This window comes from Chinchilla lanigera, unplaced genomic scaffold (genome assembly GCF_000276665.1).
Source record: "Chinchilla lanigera isolate Chin_1 unplaced genomic scaffold, ChiLan1.0 scaffold00027, whole genome shotgun sequence".
NCBI classification, from domain to species: domain Eukaryota; kingdom Metazoa; phylum Chordata; class Mammalia; order Rodentia; family Chinchillidae; genus Chinchilla; species Chinchilla lanigera.
The window spans coordinates 22,726,202-22,749,933 of NW_004955428.1; positions in this window are offsets into that span (position 1 = coordinate 22,726,202).

A 23,732-nucleotide genomic window follows, 5' to 3' on the forward strand; every position below is an offset into this window, starting at 1 on the left:
ACTATTAAAACTTTATGTATTCTAATATATGACATGGAAAATATAGTGATACATACTATGGCAAAACAGGCAAAAATAAAATTACAACAGGAAATTTTTAATGCAAAGCGTTGGCAATATGGAAAAATTAATTTAAGTGGTTAAAAACATAAGAGCATTACGCAGAATAAAAGATCCAACAGAAGAAAGTTATTAGGCTTAATAATGCAAATCTAAATGACTCTATATTTCAGAAAAAGAGCAGATTAAGGGAAGAACTGGGCGGGCATGTGGTGCATGACTGTAATCTCAGCTCTCAGGAGGCTGAGGCAGGAGGGTTACCCCATATTTGAAGCCAGTCTGGGCTACATAGTGAGACCCCATCTCAAAAGAAAAGGGGGGACGGAGAAATGATATCATGCTAGTCATCTTAGATTATAGTAGGTGTGTATATAGTTAGTGTTCTTGTCATATATCATTAGATAAAATGAACATGAAAATACTAATAATCTCACAATAAAAATCCATATAACAGGATAAAATTACGAAGTGCATATGCTCTTATTAACATCTAAAAAGGAAAAGATAAAAGTACAAAAAATGCAGAGTAATATTACTATAATTGTCTTGATAGCATACATGATGCATTGAATTTTCATATCTTATCATTTTATGACATCTCAGGGATTTATAACCTACAAAAGAAAATTTTATAGATCTATTCTTATTTCAAATATTTTTGTTTTGTTTTGTTTTGTTTTTGTTTTTTCTGCTGGTACCAGGAATCGAACTCATGACCTTGCACTTGCCAGGCAAGCACTGTGCCACTGAGCTAAAGCCCCTTATTTCAAATATTTTTATCTTAGAAATATTTTCATATGCTCAGAAAATAAAATTTTAAGGTGTCTAAAATATAACAGAAGAAATTTAAGTAAGAAATCAAAGCTGAAGTTTTAAAAACATCTAATCTCTCTATTAGTTAAGCATTAATATCAACACTCTTTTATAAAGGTAATAGAATATACCATGTAAAATTTGTTTCAACAGAAGTTGTGTTCATGATTGTCTGATTTTTTATACTAATCACAAGACAATAAAAAATGAGATAAAATTTCAAATTATTGAGAAAAATATATTAATAATTTATCGCAAAAAGAAGGAAAATACATATAGTACAGCTGAAATTATTTTATTTGTTTTTTGTTTTTGGTTTTTCTCTGGTACCAGGAACCGAACTCACGACCTTGCGCCTGCCAGGCAGGCGCTTTTGCCGCTGAGCTAAATCCCCAGCCCCTGAAATTATTTTAAATAAGGAGAAAAATATAGTATGTTTCATATGTCTAGAATTGATTCATTGAGTAGAAGACAACAGAATAAAGTAAGAAAACTGGATTGTATCACTGAGTAATCATGATATGAAAATTTTGAAAATATTTAACTTTTTTGGTCTCAGTTTATCTCTGTGCATATACTCCAGAAAAAGAGAAGCAAGACAAATCCAAAGATAATATTGCTGCTTTATAACAATTTACATTCAATATTATAAAAATATGAAACACCTGCATGCTAGGGTTAACTTGAAGAGGCTTTTGCTTTTGATATATTTAAATATCTCTGGACTGAGCACCCACCAGTAATTCTGTTGATTCACCATGCAGCTGTGAAATGTACCAATTCAAAATTGGGTTCTACTAAAATTTTCTTTTGAATAATACCTTGCTTTGCAAATACTTTACCCAAGTACTAGTGAATTTCACCTCCCAGCAGTATTGTGTATCCACGTGCACATGGGTTTTCACTGTCTTTTTGTTCACAAACCCAAAGACACACACACAGACATGCTTTTCAAGCAACAGCCTTATGAATTATTTTGACAGCATTTGGGTGCGATTAGAGATCAGCACAAGCTCGCACTATTGATGAAAAAACAGTCTAGGAGCATTGTTATGGTGGCGAACTTTCATAATCCCCATTTTGTTAACCTACTTGAATTTTCAAGTGTTAGTAAGGAAAAGGGCATAAGATAAGCAGGCAATAACAAATAGTTATTGAAAATGTAATGGTTGTCTTTATGAAACATGTCTTTTGACAGCACTTAATTGTTCATTATTTGAGTTTTTATGCAATTTCTCAAATCATTCTAAAAGTTATCACTTTTACCATTTACTCAAAATACAAGATTTTTATACTTATTAATAATTTTTCTGGTGTAGAAAACAAGAGAGTGAAGAAATATTTTAATAGTAGTAACTGAAGAGCAAATATTATTTTAAAGTTTATCTGTCCTTGATTTTTTCATAGGTAGTAGGGTCAGTGCTTTTGTGTGGAAGAAATAACATCTAATTTTTTTTTTTTTTTTTTCCAGTACCAGGAACCAAACTCACAACCTCGCGCTTGCCAGGCAGGCGCTGTGCCACTGAGCTAAATCCCCAGCCCCCAACATCTAATTTTTGAGGCTCATGGTCATTCTTTGTGGGTTTTCTTGGTAAACAATTTGCAGTTTTTCCAATTATGCCTTCCCTGGGGTTTGAATTTGCCAGCAAATGCCAGTCTGTAATTGGGCTCTCCCAGGAAAATGCCACCAGCAATTTACTAAGTGATGTGCAAACAATTAAAAAACTTCTTAAGTGTTGGACAAATGGATGGTAAGACTGTATGCAGATCACATGTAGTTAAAAAATCTAAGAAATATTTTCCATACCTGTTCCATTCCAATTTTCCCCATAAATACATGTAACTCCTTATATTTCTATACTCTTATTTTTATCACTCAAGCAAAGCAAAGTATTTCTGTGTACTAATATATACAACTAGGAAATATGCAAAGAAAATCTAGTAAAATATGAATAAATGTTCATTCACTCATTTAAGCCTCCAAGACATAGTTATTATCCACTTTCCTAGCTAAATATTGTGCTAATGGTTTTTATGAGACATGTCTTTGTGTATACACTCCAGAAAAAGAGAAGCAAGACAAATCCAAAAGATAATTCACTGAATATTGCTGCTTTATACCAATTTACATTCAATATTATAAAAATATGAAACACCTGCATGCTAGGGTTAACTTGAAGAGGCTTTTGCTTTTGATATATTTAAATATCTCTGGACTGAGCACCCACCAGTTGTAAGAAGTAAATAGTAGAGAAAAATCAGTAGGTGACCTCACACAAACAGTTCACTTCTAAAAATTAGTACATAACCTGGTCATGGTTGTGTGAGAATATACTTCTTTTATTTTTACCTGCTTTTGAAAAAAATACCACAGCAGAAAGTTCACTGTATAAAATGAAACAAGGATCCATGATCTGAGAAATCTGAAGATAGGAAACTCCCACTCTTCTCCTTGATATCAAGGAGTTATCTGAACATAAGTCACTTAAACTGTTGGTGATTTTGATTCCTTGGATAAATTTTAAGTGTTATCTATATCATTTCTCTGGTTCTCTTTCCTTATTCTCTCTGATAATAAGTTTCTTAGAATGAGCAGATTAGAACTTTGTCATGTTTTTATTTTTGTTTTCTAAATCCAGGCTCAGCTCTGTATCTAAGGCATGGTCAGAATTCAAATAGGTTATCAACTAAACTTTAAATGGAAAAGAAAGCATTAGAACCAATGTCCCCTTTGATTCTAACAAGCCATAAAATAACTCATTAATTTTTATTTTAGCCATCATTCCAGGATGCATCGTTAGTAGCTAATACATGTGAAGCACAGTACATTATAAACTTTGTTTACTACTTTACATACTTAAAATTTAGTATTCTTGCTCATAATTTTACATAATATTCTCATAAAACATATCACTCTTTATATCTGTAATCAGGAAAATCACACATTTTTAGAGAGAACAAATAATTTGCCTATTAGTAGGAGAATGGAGACTATCTGTAAAACACAGAAGGAACCTTATGGATCTTGATCCTCCCCATTGATGTAAAGCTATCCCCTTTCAGAAGTCTTCACTATAATTATAATAATTTATTTTTGTTCCTTCATGTCTTTTTTCACTTATTATGATAGTTCATAGATATAGGGAAGCATAATTATCAGCACTGTAACATCCTTCTCTCATAATGTTATTTCTGGTTGGAGATATAGCTCAGTGGCACAAGTGCCTGCCTGGCAAGTGGAAGGTCCTAAGTTTGATTCCTGGTACCAAAAACAAGAAAAAAAACCCATAATGATATTTCTTTTGGCTTTTTGAGGCAGGTTCTCACTATGCAGTTCAGTCTGTCTTTGAACTCACTTTGTAGGCCAAGTGGGCCTTGAACTTACAGTAATCTTCTTGCCTCAGCATTCTGAATGCTGGGACCACAGATGTGTACCACTATGTCTGGCTTCATAATGATTTTAAAGTAATCTTCAAATAATTTCTGATTTTATATGTGAATAAATATAACTATGATTATTACATTTCTATTAAATTATTATTAAAAACAATACACATAAATTTGTTTAAATTTAGCAAAAGCAGTACTGGGCAACAAAAGCAAGGCAGGAGACATCACAATCTCTGATTTAAATTATACTGCAAAACTACTGTGATAAAACCAGAATGGTACTGACAAAAAAAACAGAAGATATAGACACAACTACAAACACACTCAACCACCTTGACTTTGACAAAAGTATCAAACATGTTCACTGGATGAAAGGAACCCTCTTTAATAAATGGTGCCAGAAAATCTGGCTTTCCACATGCTGAATGCTAAAACTTGGCCCATGGTATATATTACCATGCGCTAAGCTAAAGTCAAAATGGATCAAAGGTCTAAATATTAAAACAGGAACACTAAATCTACTGGAAGAGAAAGTAGATAGAAATCTTGAAGACATAGGGGTAGGAAGAGAGTTCATGAACAAAAACCAAACTGCATGGGAAATACTTCAAAAAATCAGCAGCTAGGATCTCATCTTACTGAAAAGTTTTTGCATGTCAAAATAAATCACAGAATAAAAAAAAAGCCATGATTTGGGAAAAAATTTTAGCCAACTATCTTTCAGATAAAGGACTTCTATCTAGAACATGAAAAGAATTCAAAAAAATAAGGTCCCCCAAATTTAAAGACTTAGTCCAATATTGGGCACCAGAAATGAATGTACATTTCTCAGATGAAGAAATACAAATGTCAAATAAATACATGAAAAAAATGCTCAACATCACTAGTCATTAAAGAAGTGCAAATTAAAACAACACTGAGATTCCATTTCATACCAGAAACAATGGCTGTCATCAAGAAATGAACCAATAACAAATGCTGCTGGGGCTGTGGGGAAAAGGAACACTTCTCCACTGCTAGTGGGAGTGTACATTGGTACGACAACTGTGAAAATCAGTGTAAAGACTCCTCAAAAAAACTAGGATAAAAAGTCCCATTCAACCCAGCTATTTCCCTTCTAGGTATTTTTCCAGAAGAAATGAAAACATCATACCACAGTGATATATATGCTCCCATGTATATAGCAGCATAATTTGTCATAGCTAAATATTGGAAACAATCTAAACTCTCATCAACTGGGGAATGGCTAAAAAAAGATGCGATACTTCTATACAATGGTGTATTACTCAGCTATTAAGAAAGATAAACTTGAGGCTTCTGTAGGTAAATAAATGCAATGAGACAATACTCACAAGTGAAATAAATCAGATATACATGTGTAAACATCATATTGTCTCTCTAGTAAGAACCTTAAAGTGTCAATAAAATCTGAATGATACAATAGGTATTGTAAAAGGGAGAGAAACTGCTCAAAAAGAAAGAACAACTGGAACGAGGGAAAGGAGAAAAGAAAGAAAGAAGGGGAAAATACAGACACACAGACACACACACACAGTATACTTAAGATGATTGTACTACTGATTTTTATTGGGTTTTTGAAAGGAACAGATAATGGTTAATTTTTGATCAATTTTGCATGACTATATCTGGTAATCTAATCAGATACTTTGAGATAACAATATGCAGTATAAAAACAAATGTTGATGTAGTAGCACCTGTTTTGAAATTCTGTATAATTTTAATTTTTCTTTGTATTCTCTTTAAAATAAAAGAAAAAACTCAAATTGGAAAATGTAGCAAACCCAAAATCAAAGCAAGTCACACTCTAGGAAATCTGTGTGTGTGTGTGTGTGTGTGTGTGTGTGTGTGTGTGTGTGTGTGTGTATATATATATATATATATATATATATATGACGAAATAGGGCAAGTGGCTAGGCCTGAAGGTGAAATATATGATTTGGTAGATGAACTGATTAAAAGATGCTTTTAGCAAGATCAGTGAGATGTCTTCTGACATGTAAGCACAAAAGTAATACATTCAAAGATGTAGATACTTTGATGGTGATCATCCAATCAACCTTGGAATAAGGAATTTATTAATGTGCCCAACATCTCACAGCTAGTGGGTGACAGGATTAGAAGGCACTTAATCAGACCCGGTGACTCCAGTCATTAAACTTGCCAGAAATTGTGCTATAATCTGTATGTCGAATGTCATTTATCCAAGATTTCACTCTACATTTCTTCCCTGTTCATCCAGAGAGAAGAAAAACAAACACACTTTGCAGTCACTCTCTCTCTTTTTAGTCTTTCTTATAAACTCAATATGTAGAACAAAAGCTATTTTGTCTTTTCCAACAAAGATAATTTAAATTAAATACCTGAATACTTCAATATACTTTTCATAGCTAAAATATAATTTACTTAGAATTAATCATTTTAGAGACACCTCTTGTGGTGGAAGAAATAACTTTTAATTCAAGAAAATATTCAGTACTGGAACTTTCTCAATAGGGTATAGTAATATCAGAAAGACTCTGATGAACTTTCAGGTTCTAGCTCCAATATAAAAAAAAATTCTTGAAAGAGACCAATTTTATCAGTGTAATTAAAGAAATCTGGGTTTAACTGAAAATCAATGATATTATTTGGATAAATCACAAGATAAATATCATTATTATTATTATAAATATTATTCAAAAATCTGAGTGATAGGTTCTCATAGTGAGAATGCAGTTAAGCTTTTTCTCATGATCACTGAAGGGATACAATTATTTCATATATTTTGTGTGATGTTTTTGAACTTAAATAAAAAGAGTAATGTCCTCTTTGTATCATCTTGTCTAGACTTGGAAGTTTTATTGCCTTTTAGTGACCTATGAATTTAATAAGGATATTATCCTTCTCACCATAAAGAAAATATCTCATACTAGATTGTCTGAAAAGCAGTCTCTGATACATAGTATAGCAAGATGGATGTGTGTTAAGATTGATTACCACTTGGAAAGGAAGGGAGGAAGCAGGATTCTACATTTGGAAAATTTGACCTACAATGCATTTTCAACAAGGACCTAAGACCCTCTTATAAATCATAATTTCTCTACAGTGTTGTTTCTAAGGTCAATGGGGAGGTCAGTGCTTTGCACCCACAAATTGATCATTCCTTGGAATTAGGCTATCTCTTTCATGTGTAAGATTGGTAAAACATGCTATTAGTCAAAGATGATTACAGGGGTGGTTTGGCAGAAGTAAGCCAAGAGTTTTCATCTCATAAAATAATAAAAGAATCTGAATGGTCCAGTAAAGCAGGACAAACACTTCAGTGTTGTAGAATATAATTCATTTAGAATGAAGCAATGATCTTTGACTCCTGAATGAACAAATAAATGTAAACTACCTCCATTAATTTACAGACCAATATTATAAATAATATAAAATATACAGCTTAACAGCTGTAAATGTCGGAAATGCAAATTCCTCAAGGTTTTTTTTGAAGTGTATCTCCCAAATTGTTTGAAATATTTTGTAGTGAAAATAGTTACTATTCCATGTAAAATATTTCCAAATAAAGTTTATTTTGAAATAACTTTCTAAATAAAGTTTTGATAGTTTTCAAAGCATGATATTTATAGCTGTTGATATGGAGTAACTTGAAATGCACAGAAACTGTTATTTTTTAATGAAAAATAGGTCAAAATTCTTCTAGTATAATAAATCATAAAAGATATATTAACTGTCTTCACTTGCAGAGAACTGCACAGAATTGCATATCTTTCTATCCCAAGGAAGGACATGATTTGATTCAAAAATCGTGTAGAATATCCACATACATCTTCTGCTCTACACTTAAAAGAAGTGCCTGATGGGAGAGGAAGAGGAAATATCCTTTTGACATTCAAGTAAATGTACTTTTCTCCCTCACCTGACACAGGAGCTGTTCCCTTTGTTAGAGAACAAACGCTGAGTTTCAACACCAGCTCTCCCTTAGACTTAAATGGTCCTTGCTTGATAAGAGTTAAACTGAGATACCAGTCATTAGCAGCATCCTGAATTAAAGCAGGAAAATATTAAAGCAGAGAAAAACATTTGCCTTCTGCATGTTTAAAGTGTTGATATGAATATGTTAATAATCTTTACTGTATATACAGTTTATAAAGCCACAAGATACCAGATATTGAAATATTACTGCAAAAAAGACAATGTGTTTACTAGTTAGAAGACATGGAAAATTTATTTAACATTATAAATAACAAATACTGATTAAAGTTATAATAATTATTTTTAGAGTCTCAGCATAATGTCTGCTTACTACTACAATTTCATCATTAACTCATACTTGTGAGGATCCCCTAGGCAACTCTCCTGGAAGGTGGAGTAACTGTCTGTTTTGGCTGAACCTGGCCCTATTTCTATACATTAATATGTGCAGAGCTGGCTAGGACTTTTCCTTATCCCTTCAGTTGGTTCTAAGCAACGCATTTGGCCCAGCCAAGATGCTGATCTGTATTCTTTGAAGCAAGGTGGCAGGGCAGTGCTGCCCTGGCCTCCTAGCTCCCCAATAAAATTGTGTGAGCTGGGGCAGGACGGAGAGCCTGAGTCCCATGCTGCTGCTGTACACTGGGATCAAGCCTCCAGACAGAGGCTACTACTTCCCAGGGCATCAAAGGTTACACATCAGAGCTGAGACACCAACCCCCAAACACTGGATCCTACCTCAACTGTATTATGCAGATTACTGTTTCTGCATATCCTTCTCTCTGCATACTGCAAAGCTTTATTTGGGCCTCCTGCCTAGCCCAGCTCAGGGCACTAGCATACTTCCTGCCATTCTCAAAGTCACTTATGCTCAAGCCACTCCGTTCTTCATGAATTTATAAAACCCAGGGTTGGCCCTGGGTTGAGGACTTTCTTTTGGTTAGTCGTCACTGTAACTGGTCTTAGAAACCCCTTAGCTCCCCATAACTACGAATATGCCTTAGTGCAACACACTAAGGGTTGCACTGGAAGTGGTAGATTGGAATTAACTCACTAGGAACCAGTAACTTTTCCCTGGGAGTATAAATATAAACTTCCTGAGCCACAATGAGGACCAGGAAGAGCTCCTATGTGTACTTATCTAAAAACACAGTACTTTGATAAATCAACATTTCTTGTCATTTGTTTTCCTGTTAAACATCAGGTCAGTTAAGGTCATTCTGCTTTCATTGGTTGAAAATTTTTCTAAAGATAGTATTGAAGAAGCTCAAAAAATTTGGACAAATTTTATACAGGAATAGTAGCAATATTTTGTGCAGCAACATCAGGGTGAAAGTCAGCATGAGTAAATTTAAGATTTAACTAACCAAACTCAGGCACTTCAAATTCACAAATGGCTCAGTGGCACAGCACCTGCCTAGCAAGCACAATGGTCCTGAGTTCAATTCCCGGTACCAAAAAAAAAAAAAAAAAAAAAATTACTGTTTTCCAGGTGTGGTGGCACATACCTGTAATCTCAGCATTTGGAAAGCTGAGACAGGAGGATCCTTGCAAGTCTGAGACCAACCTGGGCTACAAAGTGAGCTCAAAGCCACCCTGAACTGCATAGCAAGGCCCCATCTCAAAATGATAAAAACAAAACAAGAAAAAACAAAAAAAACTTTAAGTGATTCAAATCCTTTCATGTAATCTAGCTTTTCTTTCATTGTGCTTCTCCAAGAAAAAGTGCTTGAAGGATATGTGGCCATGTTTCTTCAGTCCCCAAGACTTACAATATTTGCAATTTTGTGATATTATCATTTTAGTATAATTTAATATAGTTTCACAATATAATGTTATGATATTATAGAATTTGTCTCCTTAGAGTTCTTCCTAGCAGGCTGCAGATGTGAAGAATTAAAAAATTCTTAAGGCTTCAGGCACACTGTAAATATTAATTCAGATGTATCTTCATTGCACAGAGTTTAGAAAATAATGGGGGACTGATATACATAATATACATAGTGTTTTGCCCTTGAGGGACTCTCAGGAAGATTGTGCTGGAAAGTGAAATAATAAGCCCCTTGTGAAATGATATTAAGTGGAAAATGATTCTTATATGGCAGATAAAACCCCACCTAAAAAAAGGGGGTACAGCAAAGAGGGACATTGGTTCCATGTATTATAGGAGACTAAGTCATAATAAGGAACAGAGTGCTGCAGTTGAAGGAGCAAAAGAGCATGTCAACGATACTGTATGGTGAGGGGAGTCTCTAACATGGGCCATAGCTTTAGGGTCAGGCAGTTAGAGTTAGGCACAGTACTTTTTCCTCCTTCCCCTCCTTCTCTACCTTCTCCTCTCCTAGCCTCTCCTGTTTCCCTTCTCTTCTCTTCTTTCTCTTCTCTTCTTTCTCTTCTCTTTTCTTTTTTCTTCTCTTCTCTTCTCTTCTCTTCTCTTCTCTTCTCTTCTCTTCTCTTCTCTTCTCTTCTCTTCCCTTCCCTTCCCTTCCCTTCCCTTCATTTGCCTTCCCTTTCCTTCCCTTCTCTTCTTTCTCTTCTCTTCTCTTCTCTTCTCTTCTCTTCTCTTCTCTTCTCTTCTCTTCTTCTCTTTCTCTTTTCTCTACTCTCCTCTTCTCTCTACTCTTATTCTTCCCCCCATAACATACACACACTTTCATTACAAATGTCCTATCTAGAACTTTTTGTAACTCTGGATCTTCCACTGAAGTCTGGCACAGCAAAATCTTTAAATATTTCCTTTAAATATCATTATATTCCATAACGAAGAAATTCATTCTCCTTGTCTCTTTTGCCTTGACATGTAAGACAGTTATAACAGTGAAAGCCATTGGATTTTAGGTGCTTCCAGCATCACTAATAGACCGCGTCTTGGGTTATGTGTTTAAGAAGGGTTGAGCACTGAAGGTGGTTAGAAACAAGAGTGACAAATTATCCTGGCAAGCCCTTCTTAGAGCACAATGAAGCAAAAAATTCTTGTATGGTAAAACATCCCTTCTCAGTAGTGCCAATGGCTCTTTTTATTGTCCATGGTTCCATTCAAATTAATAAGAAAATTTCAGTGATTATATAAGGAGGCTGGAAATCATACCATATTATTAATACAGTAAGTCATTTGTTTGCTATGAATGTATATTGGCTGGAACACAGTTTATTTAGGTTCATTTATTGGTTTGTAATTTCAAAACATTTAAATATTTATGTGATCATTAGTATTCATATATTTCTAATGTAAGTGATAGGTCCAGACTACTTGTATCACTCCTCAACCATGAAAAACAAATCCAATGAGAGTAATGCACTTTCCTATTAACTCAATGATGTACTTTCTTATTAAGTCAGTGAAAGCCATAGGAAACAAGAATGTAGTCATTGTAAGGGATTCATCTCATCCAGCAAACCAGGCTAGTAAAAATCTTGTCCATTAGCATCTTTAATAAAGTTTTGGCTTTCTCTAGGACCTGACAACAGCTAGAAACTAAAGGAGTTTTAGGCAACACATTTAGGTATTTCTAGAGTTTATTAAAATTATTTTAGGAAGAAATCCTGCAGGAAAAAAGCCAGTAAACATTCACATAAATGTTTAATTATTACTTATATTGTTTATGTGAAAGTGTTACAAAATGCACACCTACCTACAGGAAAAAACAAAATACATGAAAAACGAAAGAACCTGTGCAAAATGAGCTAATCATGTAGGTATATCTAAGAGTCAAAACTTATATTCTATTATATCATGTGGTGATATCACACCAATGAATGATTAAACTTTTCATCTTTATTACCATGGAAAACTAAAATACAGAGCATCATATATTTAAGAGTTTTGAAGTACATCAATGATATAGAAATTCAACCTTTCATTATATTTACACATAATTTGTAAACAGTATGCCATATCCTACCTACTAATTCCAGTTGGTTTTTACTTTAATTGCACTGATGAAAAATTGAAGTCTCAGTCATTAAGATTAAATTTACCATAATACCACAAAACATATCACTAAAATATGGCCTATTCCCATAATTTTATTACTCCTGCAAATCAAAGCAACATAGAAACCCATTACTAGAAGTTGTAAATGACATGCTTATCTCTCATTACTAATCAGTATTGTTTTGAAAGGATTATATATAAAAAACAGCTGTAAAAGTCTCTTTTTAATATTTAATTGTGCTCATGGGGAATAGAGTTCATATTTATACTGTGTATAAAAAGAAAAAAATCAGAATATAATACAAGAGGCTTTTTCCCCAAGGGCATTTTTACAAGAACTATTCATCATCTCACTGCAGTACAGTCGCTACTTTCAAAATATCAGTATTTTCCAAAAATCATCCTTGGAATGTCTTTGCAAATGCAAATTTAAAAATTTGAAATCATTTGCATGTGACAAATTATTACATTTTTGTAAAAAGTGTAGTGTAAATTTCATTTAGAGAAAGAAAACAGGATAAAACTTACATGAGTATGCTCTTTGTCAAACATTTCATTAAAGACCTGGGTTACACACAATAATTATTTAATTTTCATTTTTGGTAAGAAAAACATCATTATTAATTCTAAGTTGAAAAAGCATTATTTAAGTACTTGGATTTTGTTTTGCTTTTCTTTGTGGAGTCTTACAACTTACATGTCCACTCTGTTTTTATCAACCTGACTAAAATTCATTGGTATGCATAAACTAAATTTTGTGTTGTGAGAGAAGAAATCCGAAAATGTACAGTAAAAATATAGTTAAAATCACTCTTAACAACAGTGGCTGGCATAGGTACAGCTGACTGACAGCTTAAGTGATTTTGGCATCTTTCTCAGAATAATATGTCCTTTTTTTTGTTTTGTTTTTTGTTTTTTTGGTTTTTCTCCGGTACCGGGAACCGAACTCACGACCTTGCGCTTGCCAGGCAGGCGCTTTTGCCGCTGAGCTAAATCCCCAGCCCCTGTCCTTTTACTTTATATGCTGGCTGTATCTAGTGCTATTCCTTATGCACTGACTTAGCGTGTGGCACCGAACATGGCCAAAGGATCAGTGAAGTGCGCCATGGAAAGGAAAGCATGCCACCTCTCAGCTGTAGATATCAATGTTAGGACTCTCATTCTTCTCTCTCAATAGTCTAAAATTAATTAGGCATAGAAATCTCTCCACTTATTCATGAGAGTCATTTGTAATTACCTGAGGCAAGGAAGGATGGATTTGTTGAGACTAAGAAATAAGGGACTGTAAAGTATGGTAAGAAAACTGTTATGTAATTATTCTCAACATTCTTACCTAGTATGATGTGATGGGAAGTAATAAATTTATACAGGCTTAGTATTTTGAATCTTTAAATGTCCATCTTTAAGATTCATTTCCTTGCATTCTATCAGGACATAAGCCTTTGAAAAAGGAAGTAATTTTATTCACATTTTCCCTCTGAGTCCCCAGTAATGAGGCTAGTGCCACCTATATAAATGATAGATGTTAGATACTGACCGGCTTAGTGAATGAATGAATGAGTGAATGAATGAATGAATGAATGACTCGGTTGTCAGGATGTCAGCTGTAAAGTTATCCCTAATTGAATCTCAGTAAAAGTTCAGAATAAAGTCATCATAAATATTTTTCAATCCCATTTCCTTTTCTTCATCCACCATTTGTTGTTTTTTCTCCAAATTTTTTTTTTCATTTTCATTTTTATTTTTTAAATTTATTTTAAGAGTACAAGAAGGAAGATGTATTAACAACAGACATCCATTTACAAAACAGCATAAGAACAATACACACAATACAGAGTTACAAAGTGGTAGGAAATTAACAATGGTTATTGTATTACATATTGATATCTTCAAAGTAGTTTCTTGGGAAAACAAATAGAGACATGCAAGATTGATCAAATAATTAATCATTAAGTGTTCCTTTCAGTAAAGCGATAGAAGTCAGTAGTACAACTGTCTTAGCTATCCTGTGTATACATACATACATAATTTCCCCTTCTTTCTTTGCTCTGTTACCTCACCTCAGTTGCTTTGCTTTGAGCATTTTCCTTTCGTTTCACAATGTCTGTAATACCTCCTAATTTTTATTCACTCTTTCAGGTTCTTACACTAGTGAGACAATACGTTGCTTACACACAGAGGTCTGGTTTATTTCACTTATGAGTATGGTCTCTAGTTGTGACCATTTACCTATAAAAGTCATGAGTTTATCTTTCTTGATAGCTGAGTAATATTCCATTATATAAATGTACCACAATTTTTTTATCCATTCTTCAGTGGATGGACATTTGTATTGCTTCCACAATTTAGCAATTACAAATGTGCTGCTATGAACAGGAGAGCACGTATATTGCTGTAATGTGATGCGTTCAGATCTTCTGTGAAAATACCCAAAAGAGGAATGGCTGGGTTGAATGGGACCTCTAGACCTAGTATGCTGAGGAATCTCCAAACTGATTTCCACAGTGGTTTCACCAGTCTACATTCCTAGGGACACAGGACCACCGATCAGTGATTGCTCCACAAGTGCAGCTCGCTTTTGGGTCATAAACGTGCAGTGAGCTGCAAGGGGCCATCACAGTTGGTATCTGAGAGCTGTTTCTTGTTGAAGTTTCATTTTTATCAGAAATGTGCCGTGTCATTCCTGTTTCTTGCCAAGTCATTCTCCATATTATGACTAAAATTATTTAAATGCACAGGGCCAGGGATATAGCTCTGCTGTACAGTTCCTGCCCGGCAAGAGAGAGGTCCTGCGTTTGATTCCTGGTTTAAAAAAAAAGAACACAAATGCGTTGAAGTTCTTCCCTTTTTATGCAGTGCCATTGACAAAAGGGTTAGGAAGAGATTTATTATCATGTTGTAAAATTCTCTAGAAAACAAGCTTCTTAATGTTTAACTTTAGTAACTACAGAATAATATCTGAAACCTAATGGTCCTTAACATTTCCATATTTTTGTATAATCTGTTCTTTCCCTGAGAAACTTCTTATTTGTTTTGTCAAAAATAGCTAACACATTCATCGTTTAACTTTAGCTCATATAATTCTTCCTCTGGGACATAAATTCGAACACTATTTCTCTCTCACAGAAATTAAATATTTTCCACACTCTGGATCCAAAGTAGTTTATATTAATACTCAGCACACTGCATCACATAGTCAGGCTACATTACTCTGTAAGCATAATACAATGTGAAATACTAGAAGGCTTGAAAGAGAACTTATTCATTTATCTATCTCCAAGAATGAATATATAAAACACAATACATCTGCTTAAAAATTATTGAAATAAATAATAAATGTATATACTCATATTGAAACTGATTGCAGTTTCACAAAAATATGCTAAATTCTTCAAACATAAAGTGCAAAAGGCACAGTCACTATCCTCAAAGAGTTTAGAATCCAGGTAGAAGATGTATGTACACTTAAAGCATTATACTGTTGTAATATGTGTGAAAATACAGAGGTAATATGTTCAGTTGAATATGACATGAACAGCTTCTTAAATGTGTCTTAAAGAGGGAATAAAAACTTCACACTGTTATAACAACAGGCCTGTTATTTGAGGGATAAAGAAACTTAATTACTGTATAAGAAAATAGTGTTTTAATCATGGAAATCATCACTTAAGAATTATGTGCAAGGATGAAGTGAAACATAGGAGTTTCTGATTCATCAAACAGTACCTGAAATAGTACAATCTTTTGTGATTTCACTACTGTGATTATCAAACATAAACTAGATCCTGTATGGAGAAAAATAAATGACCTTAAAATATTAGGCATTGGGCTGGGGATTTAGCTCAGCGGCAAAAGCACCTGCCTGGCAAGCGCAAGGTCTTGGGTTCGGTTCCTGGTACCGGAGAAAAACCAAAAAAAAAAAATAAAAAATAAAAAAAATAAAATATTAGGCATACTTTTTATAAATGGCATTGGAGATACAATGGAAAATTAGACAAAACAAATCACTTAGATAAGAGAAAGTTAGGAAAAAGTGTATTATTAAACTCAGACTTTGTAAAGTATGCATTTATATGCATCCAAATTATAAGAAATTAAGGAAAGCCTTATTAATTATAAAATATCAAATTGTATCAGAGATTAGAAACAAAATAATTAAATGAACAAATACTTTAAAAAACTTATAAGCAAAGGCAAGACTGTTGAAATAAGTCACTAGGAAAGAAATAAACACTACATAGGAAGCTAGAAGTAAACCTAAACATATACAGCCAAGTGGCTTTGGAAAAGGTACAAAGAATGTGGAGTTGATTAATTCTGGTTGTCGACTGCAACTTATTTAGACTTCTGGGAAGATAACTGGACTATGAGGGCACTAAGACCTTCATTAGTCCACAGGTGTTCAATGTACAATGAGAAGGTGGGTACCAACTTGAAGAAGGAAGTCAGGGGAGTGGCCTTGAGAATTGCATACAGTGTTGATCAATTTATCTTGTTCTCTCCCTCTGCTCTGTTTTCTGAACACCATGAGTTGAGTAACTTTCATCTTTGAAACCCTCTGCCACGTTTCTGCATTGCAGTCAGCCACTCATGGATTGAAATACTGAAATTCTGAGCCTAAGATAAACTTTAAGTTGTGAGTGATTTTATTCTAACAATCAGATCACTGATTAATACAAGTAGTACAGAAATGACAATTCTTACAATGCTAACTTTTCTGAGTTATGCAAATGACCAACATGCATATGAAAAATCTTCAATATGACTATTAATCAAATAAGTAATATACCACCTCAGTATGAATGACTTTGATCAGAAAGTCAAAAACTAATGGCAAGAATATGGAGAGGAAGGGTACTTACATTCGGTTGGTGGGGATATACTATAAATTAGTACAGCCATATGGAAAAAATTAAATAAATGAATGTCAAAATATCACAGGACCAACAATCACACTACTAGCCAAATACATAAAGAAATGAAACCAGGATGTCAAAGAGACATCTGTACTCTCACTTTTTATAACAGTATCCTTCTAAAGATTCAACAAATGCAAACAGCCTAAATGTTCCTAAACTTAGAAATGAGTTAACAGATGGGATGCTTACAAATGATAGAATACTATTTACCGTTTAAAAATAATCTTATTCTGTTTTTGTGATAATATGGATGACACTGATAATCATTATGCTAAATGAAATTAGCCAGGCCTCAAAGATAAATGCCACATTAGCTCATACACATGAGAAATATAGAGAAAATGAGCTCACAGAAGTTAATACTAAAACTGTTCATCAGAGAGTCTTGGAGGGAGGACAGGAGTGGACAGCAAGTTACAGTTACCAGTGGGAAAGGAATTCTCCACTGCTATTGCACAGCATGATGACTGGAGAAAATGATAATGTACTATATATTTCCATAAAGGAGACAAAAAGCTTTAAAATGATACATGTTTAAAAAGATAGATTTAACCATGTTAAATATTATATAATATAGATATATATCACCTCAATTGTGTACAAAACTTGTAATTTTATACATCAGTTAAAAAATTTAAGTTCCTGAAAGTTATAGAGGTACTAGGAGAAAAAATCATGCTGAATCTCTCCATTCTTGCTCTGTCAACACAAAATTAAGAAAAAGTTGGTGAAGATAGCTGCAATATATTTGGAGTAAAAATAAATGGTAATAAAGCTTTGAAAAAAATTTGCATAACGTGTACACAGTACATAGGGTAAACGATTGTCAGGAAAGAATAGAAAAAAAATTGCATAACTGGTGCACATGGTACATAGGGTAAACGACTGTCAGCATAGAATAGAAGCAAAGAATAGAAACGATTGTCAGCAAACAACTGTCAGCAAAGAATAGGGTAAACGATTGTCAGCAAAGAATAGAAGATTGTCAGCAAAGAATAGAAGCTTTGAAAAAAATTTGCATAACTGGTGTACACGGTACATAGGGTAAACGATTGTCAGCAAAGAATATAACAAATTTCAAATAAAAAGAAGGAAAGCTGAGCTGATTATTAGATTTGTTTGATTACAAAAATTTTGTCATTGATAATCCTTTGTGAGAACAGAAAAAGAAGATTCCACTAAAGACAATATAGTTTTCCTCTTCTGTCTTACAGAACATAAGATGTTAGCAATAAAGAAGTGTACAAATATACCGACAGAAATGTGGATGTGTATATATATGTGCATGAAGACAGGACAGAACAGGGGAGAGAGCGTATAGGGAGAAGACAGATACAGGGTAAATGACAATGCAGAAGAAACTGCAGAAAATGATCTCAGGCTGCAGAAAGAACCCAGATAAAAATTTCTTTTTATAAAAGTATAATTTTATGACTTTTCTTTCTTTATTTTAAAGAGAAAAGAATGAAAACACATTAACAAACAAGCAGACATAAACAAAACAACAGCAAAACAATAGAAACAACAAAGAATTTAAGACAAGGCGCTGCTGGCCGGGTGGAGATAGACTGAGTTAACAGGTTTGAAGTCCCTGATTTTCCCTCACTCTTGCTCACATAGAAAGGGGAAGAAGTGTCTGAGACCAAAACAAAAAGAGGTGTCATTATTCTTTGTAAAAAATGAGTGGGAATAAATCAGGATTTAGGCATGCTAAGGTTAGCTTGGAGCAAGGAAAAAACGCTTTTCCTGAAATCAAAGGACTTATGTATTTATAAATATTATACTTGTGTTTTCTATCCTATTCTCCAATCAACTAGTATAGGGAGGTTATTCTATTTGAAAGTATATATCTCAAGATTTTGGGTAGGGTGTTATGGCTTATATTTAGGTGCTCCTTCAAAGTCTCATGCAGTTATATGTTGGACATTTAGAAGGTGGTGGGATTAGTGTGTGTGATACTGTAATAAGGGTGTGATGCTGGGACTAAGGGGGTAGATAATGAAAGCTCCACCCTGTGAATAGCTGTCATCAATCAACAGGCTTACAGCCTGCATGGAATATGAAGGGAGAGAAGCAAGGCATGCTTGGCACTGCCACCTTCCTGCCTACCATATCATGGGCTGCTTCTCCTCTGTGATGACCCTCAGCCGTGCCTCCCTCCTTTGGAATCAGCTGGCTCTGAACTGAAACCTTTATAGACTGTGAGTTGAAATAACCCTTTCCTCTATTCTGTGCATGTTGAATATTTTCTCTCAGCAACTAGAAAATTAACTATACTAAAAGGGAACAAATAAAATATATTCTCCCCTTTAAATACAATGTCTATTTTTTGGCCCACGTACATGTTCTTCATCTACTTAAGGAAATCTTCACTATTCTGTTTTCTTAGAGTTGCACATCATAAATGATATTGAACAAGTAATCTTTCAAGTTAAAGATAAAAATATCTAATAGAAATGTATCCATTAGCCCACTAAAATTATTCATTCTCTTCCGGGATCACAAATTCACTAGGAGAATATCTGGATCCAAACAGAACTTCATTATGATATGAAGCCATGTTTAAATAATCAGCCCCCATACACCAGCACTCACCGAATCCTAGTAGGCTGTTTCTTTAGTAAATATTAAGTATAATTTACAAATACTAAAATTTACCCATTTAGATTATGAAAGTTAATATTATTAGAGAACTGTCTAACTGTTATCATAGGCAAATTTTGTTTTCATAACCCTAAAGGAAGCTGCATATCTACTATCAGCCTCTACCCATTTCTGCTATCTCCCAGTCCTACACAAGCTCTTCTCTATTTTATCTGTCTAGATTTGCATTCTGTGAACAGATCTTGAGAGTAAAATATATTATGTGATGTGTTTTTACTAACTTCTCTGATTTATCATGTTTTGAAGGCTCATTAGTAAGTTTTACACATTATATATCTATGCATATAATAAGCTTTAGTGAGAAAGGATTTACATATATGTAATTTGTTAGCTTGCAGTATAAAACTTGATGGTTCTTACTGTATTCACAGAGGTGTACATGCCACACCACACATAACTTAAAACATTTTTCATTCTTAAGGAAAGCCTGTTTCTATTATCAGTCACACTCCTTGTTACATAACATGTGCAGTTGTAGACTTCTACTGACCTAATATGCATATACATATACTGATTCAGGATACTCCACACTCAGTAACATAATATGCAATCCTTGTGATTTGCCTCTTTTACTTAGAATAATGTTATGAATGTTTATCTGTGTTGTGGCATATTCAACCCTTTAGTTCTCTTTAAAATTTTGCTCATAATTTTACTCATAATAGTCACAAGTCAGTCAATATGTGATAAAATCTTATTAAGTGATAATTGAGGAAATCTCTCAAAATCACATAGAAGAAAGGATAGAAAATGGAAAAGAATACTATAAAAAACATGCAATATACAACTTCTGAAAGTGAAAGACTGACTACTAACTTAGTGGCAACCCCTGGACACCTATCCCTGGGATGCTTGAGGCAGGTTGAGTCCTGAGCTCAAGGTCAGCCTGGATTACATAGCAAGACTCTCTCAAAAGACCAGATAATAACAACAAAAAAGAAATGTTGAAACCAAAAACATTTGGAGGGAATTATCAAATAAGTATTTGAAAGAAATTTAAGATCATTTGGTTCCATTTTAAAATGTCACAATAATTAGCTGTCATTATCACTGGATAATTTATCTTTGCAGGGAATACAGATTAATTTGGAAAACCAGGAAATTGAAAAAAATCTTAGAGAGATAAAGAAAGCCTGTCACATACTATGGGATTTATACTGAGACAAGAGCACACTGTTCTATCGTAATCCCAGGAAACTCAGTTTAATAGAACATAGATTGAGGAGGTTGACCAAAAAATGCACAGATATTAATTAAGGTTGTGGCCTAGTTTTTATGTGCAAGCACTTTAATAAATTTATCTTTTGATTCCCAAGAAATGTTTGTGGATAAATGATTTCCAAAAGAATGTAGGCAAGGGAAGAAAAACACAGGATCTGAGAATTTGGGATTCCACAAAGCACAAAGTCAAGACACAAGACGGAAGGTCAAATGTGGCCAAAAAACTACTCTGTTGTATGAAGAGAAAAATATCTGAAAAAATGAAACTATTTTCATCTTCACTCATGTAAAATAAACAACAAAAAAGGTAAAAAATAATATTAAGAAGCAGTACAGTTAGTATATTAATTAGCAAAATAAAAGTAAGTATAATAATGAATAAGCAGGGCTGGGGATTTAGCTCAGCGGCAAAGCGCCTGCCTGGCAAGTGCAAGGTCGTGAGTTCGGTTCCCGGTACCGGAGAAAAACAAAAAAAAAAAAAAAAAAAAAAAAAAAAGAATAAGCAATTTGCAAGAAGTTGCCACTGGGTTTCAGAATTCAGTACACTGAAGAATAGAATAAAGCATTTATTATACTTCCTTCTCTTTCTTTTTCTCTCTTTCTTCCTTCTTCCTCTTACATCCTCTGCCTTCTCAACCTCATTTCAATTATGTCACTCTCCCAACTATATTATTTTAAGGTAGTAGATGAATATTTCTAATTAGATTTCTATTCCTGTCAACTAAATTGGTAAGTTTATGAGGTAAGAAAAGATAAACAGTGATAATATGCAATAACATTAAATATTTTAATAGTATAAATTACATATACAGATGATAATACTTGCTTTTGTTACAACCCATGAAATCATTATGTTTGTTGTATGAAGGTAAACTCTGGTAAATGAGGAGAAACTGATGATTAATAAAAGGACACAAAAGAAAAGAAAAATAATTGACAGATATCTAGAATATTTGAGAATAAATAAAAGTCAAAATTTAAAGTGCTTAGGCACTATAGCTATTAAGTAATCTACACATTTTTAATCAACTGCAGGATACCTCATTTTAGCATTTCAAGACCCTTGTTTCATGAAATAATCACTATAATTTCTATTTTATGGTTACTCAGAATTTAATGATATTAATAGTGAAAACAGACAAAACAGCTGGCAAATGGAAGAGCAGAGATTTGAACTCAGTCTTACTGTAAATCTTATATAAGCCTCTGTTTCTTCATGTGTACAATGAGGAAAACCATAGTATCTTCTTTATTTGATTATTTCAAAATTGAAAACATGTGAATAAAGAGCATAGTTCTGAAAGTGATCAATAGTGCCAATGCATCTAGCTGTCAGGAGCATTACTATTACAGTATTAATGGTCAAAGAAAATGCTAAGATGATTGAAAAAGGATGTAATGTTTGAAAAAAATTCCTTTTGGTAATAGGAATGGAACCCAGAGAACTCACACTGAGTGAAATGGCTAGACCTTTTTTTAATTTTGAGTGAGGATCATACTAAGTTCTCTAGTTTCCCATGCTTGGGCTCAAACTCAAGATCCTCCTGCCTCAGTCTCCCAGAATGTTGGGAATGGTGGTGTGTACCACCACCCCTACCTTTGAACATTATATAGTTAAACTGATTTCTTTTTACATTTTTTGAGGAATAATACATCATTATTAATGCAAGAATGTACTTTAAAGTCATACAGAAATATAGGATTCAAGAAATCTATTGCACAAAAACCACAAAAGTAAAGAAGGGCATTCAAATGTATTCCACATAAAAATATTTATAACTTGCTAAATTAAAAATGGTCTTGATGTATTTGCCTAGGAATACTAAAAGTCATATATCTGTCTGAGTAGTATTTAAGGGAATATAATTCTAAAACTTAGCTCAACTTTCTATCTAAAATACTGTGTATATTTAAAACAAAGGTTCTCAGTGTTCCCGAGGTTCACAGAGTTTATTGGGGCTTAGAGTGGCTCCTACAATGTTTTGGGGTAGAGCACGTATTATCAGGTTGTGAAGGTGTGCAGGGCTCAGGGTTGCCCCCAGGACCATAAGGAGGTGGAAAAAATAAAGAAAATAGAGGCACAGGAGACTTGCTAAGCCTGGGACAACTTGGGGAAGCTCAGTGAGCTGTACCCTGCAGAGACCTAGACAGCTTCAGGAAGTTCTGTGAGCCATACCCTGCACTTCCACCAGTGGAGAAGTGTTAATGAGCTCATAGACAGCTTTGGGACACTCTGTGACCCTGGATCTACATCCCCCACTGGCGCAGGAGAGCAGCTGAGCCCCAGACAGTTTCAGGATCCTTGCTGAGCCACTTTCCCACCCTCCCACGGTCCTGGGAGCAACACTGAGCCATGCACAGCTTCACAAGTTGATAAGCCATGTCCTGGCCCCAAATATTGCAGGAGCCACCCTGAGCCCCAGTGACCTCTGGGAAGCTCAGTGAGCTGGCCTGGCCCCCACAAACAGTGTGGGAGTGACACTGAGCCCGAGGAAACTACAGGGATTCAATGAGTCTCACACTGACCCTCTACTACTGCAGAAGTGATGATTAGCCCTGATGAAATTTGGGAGTTTCAGAAATGTTGAAATGTATGAGCAAAATACAATCTCATACCTCCAGCCCTCCCACACAAGTTCAGCAGACATTGACATACAGGAACTTAGAAGACACACACTTGAAATTTCTGAAACAATAGCAAGTGAAGTAAAGAAACAACTCCATCAGGCCATAGAGGAAATCAGACTAGAAATAAT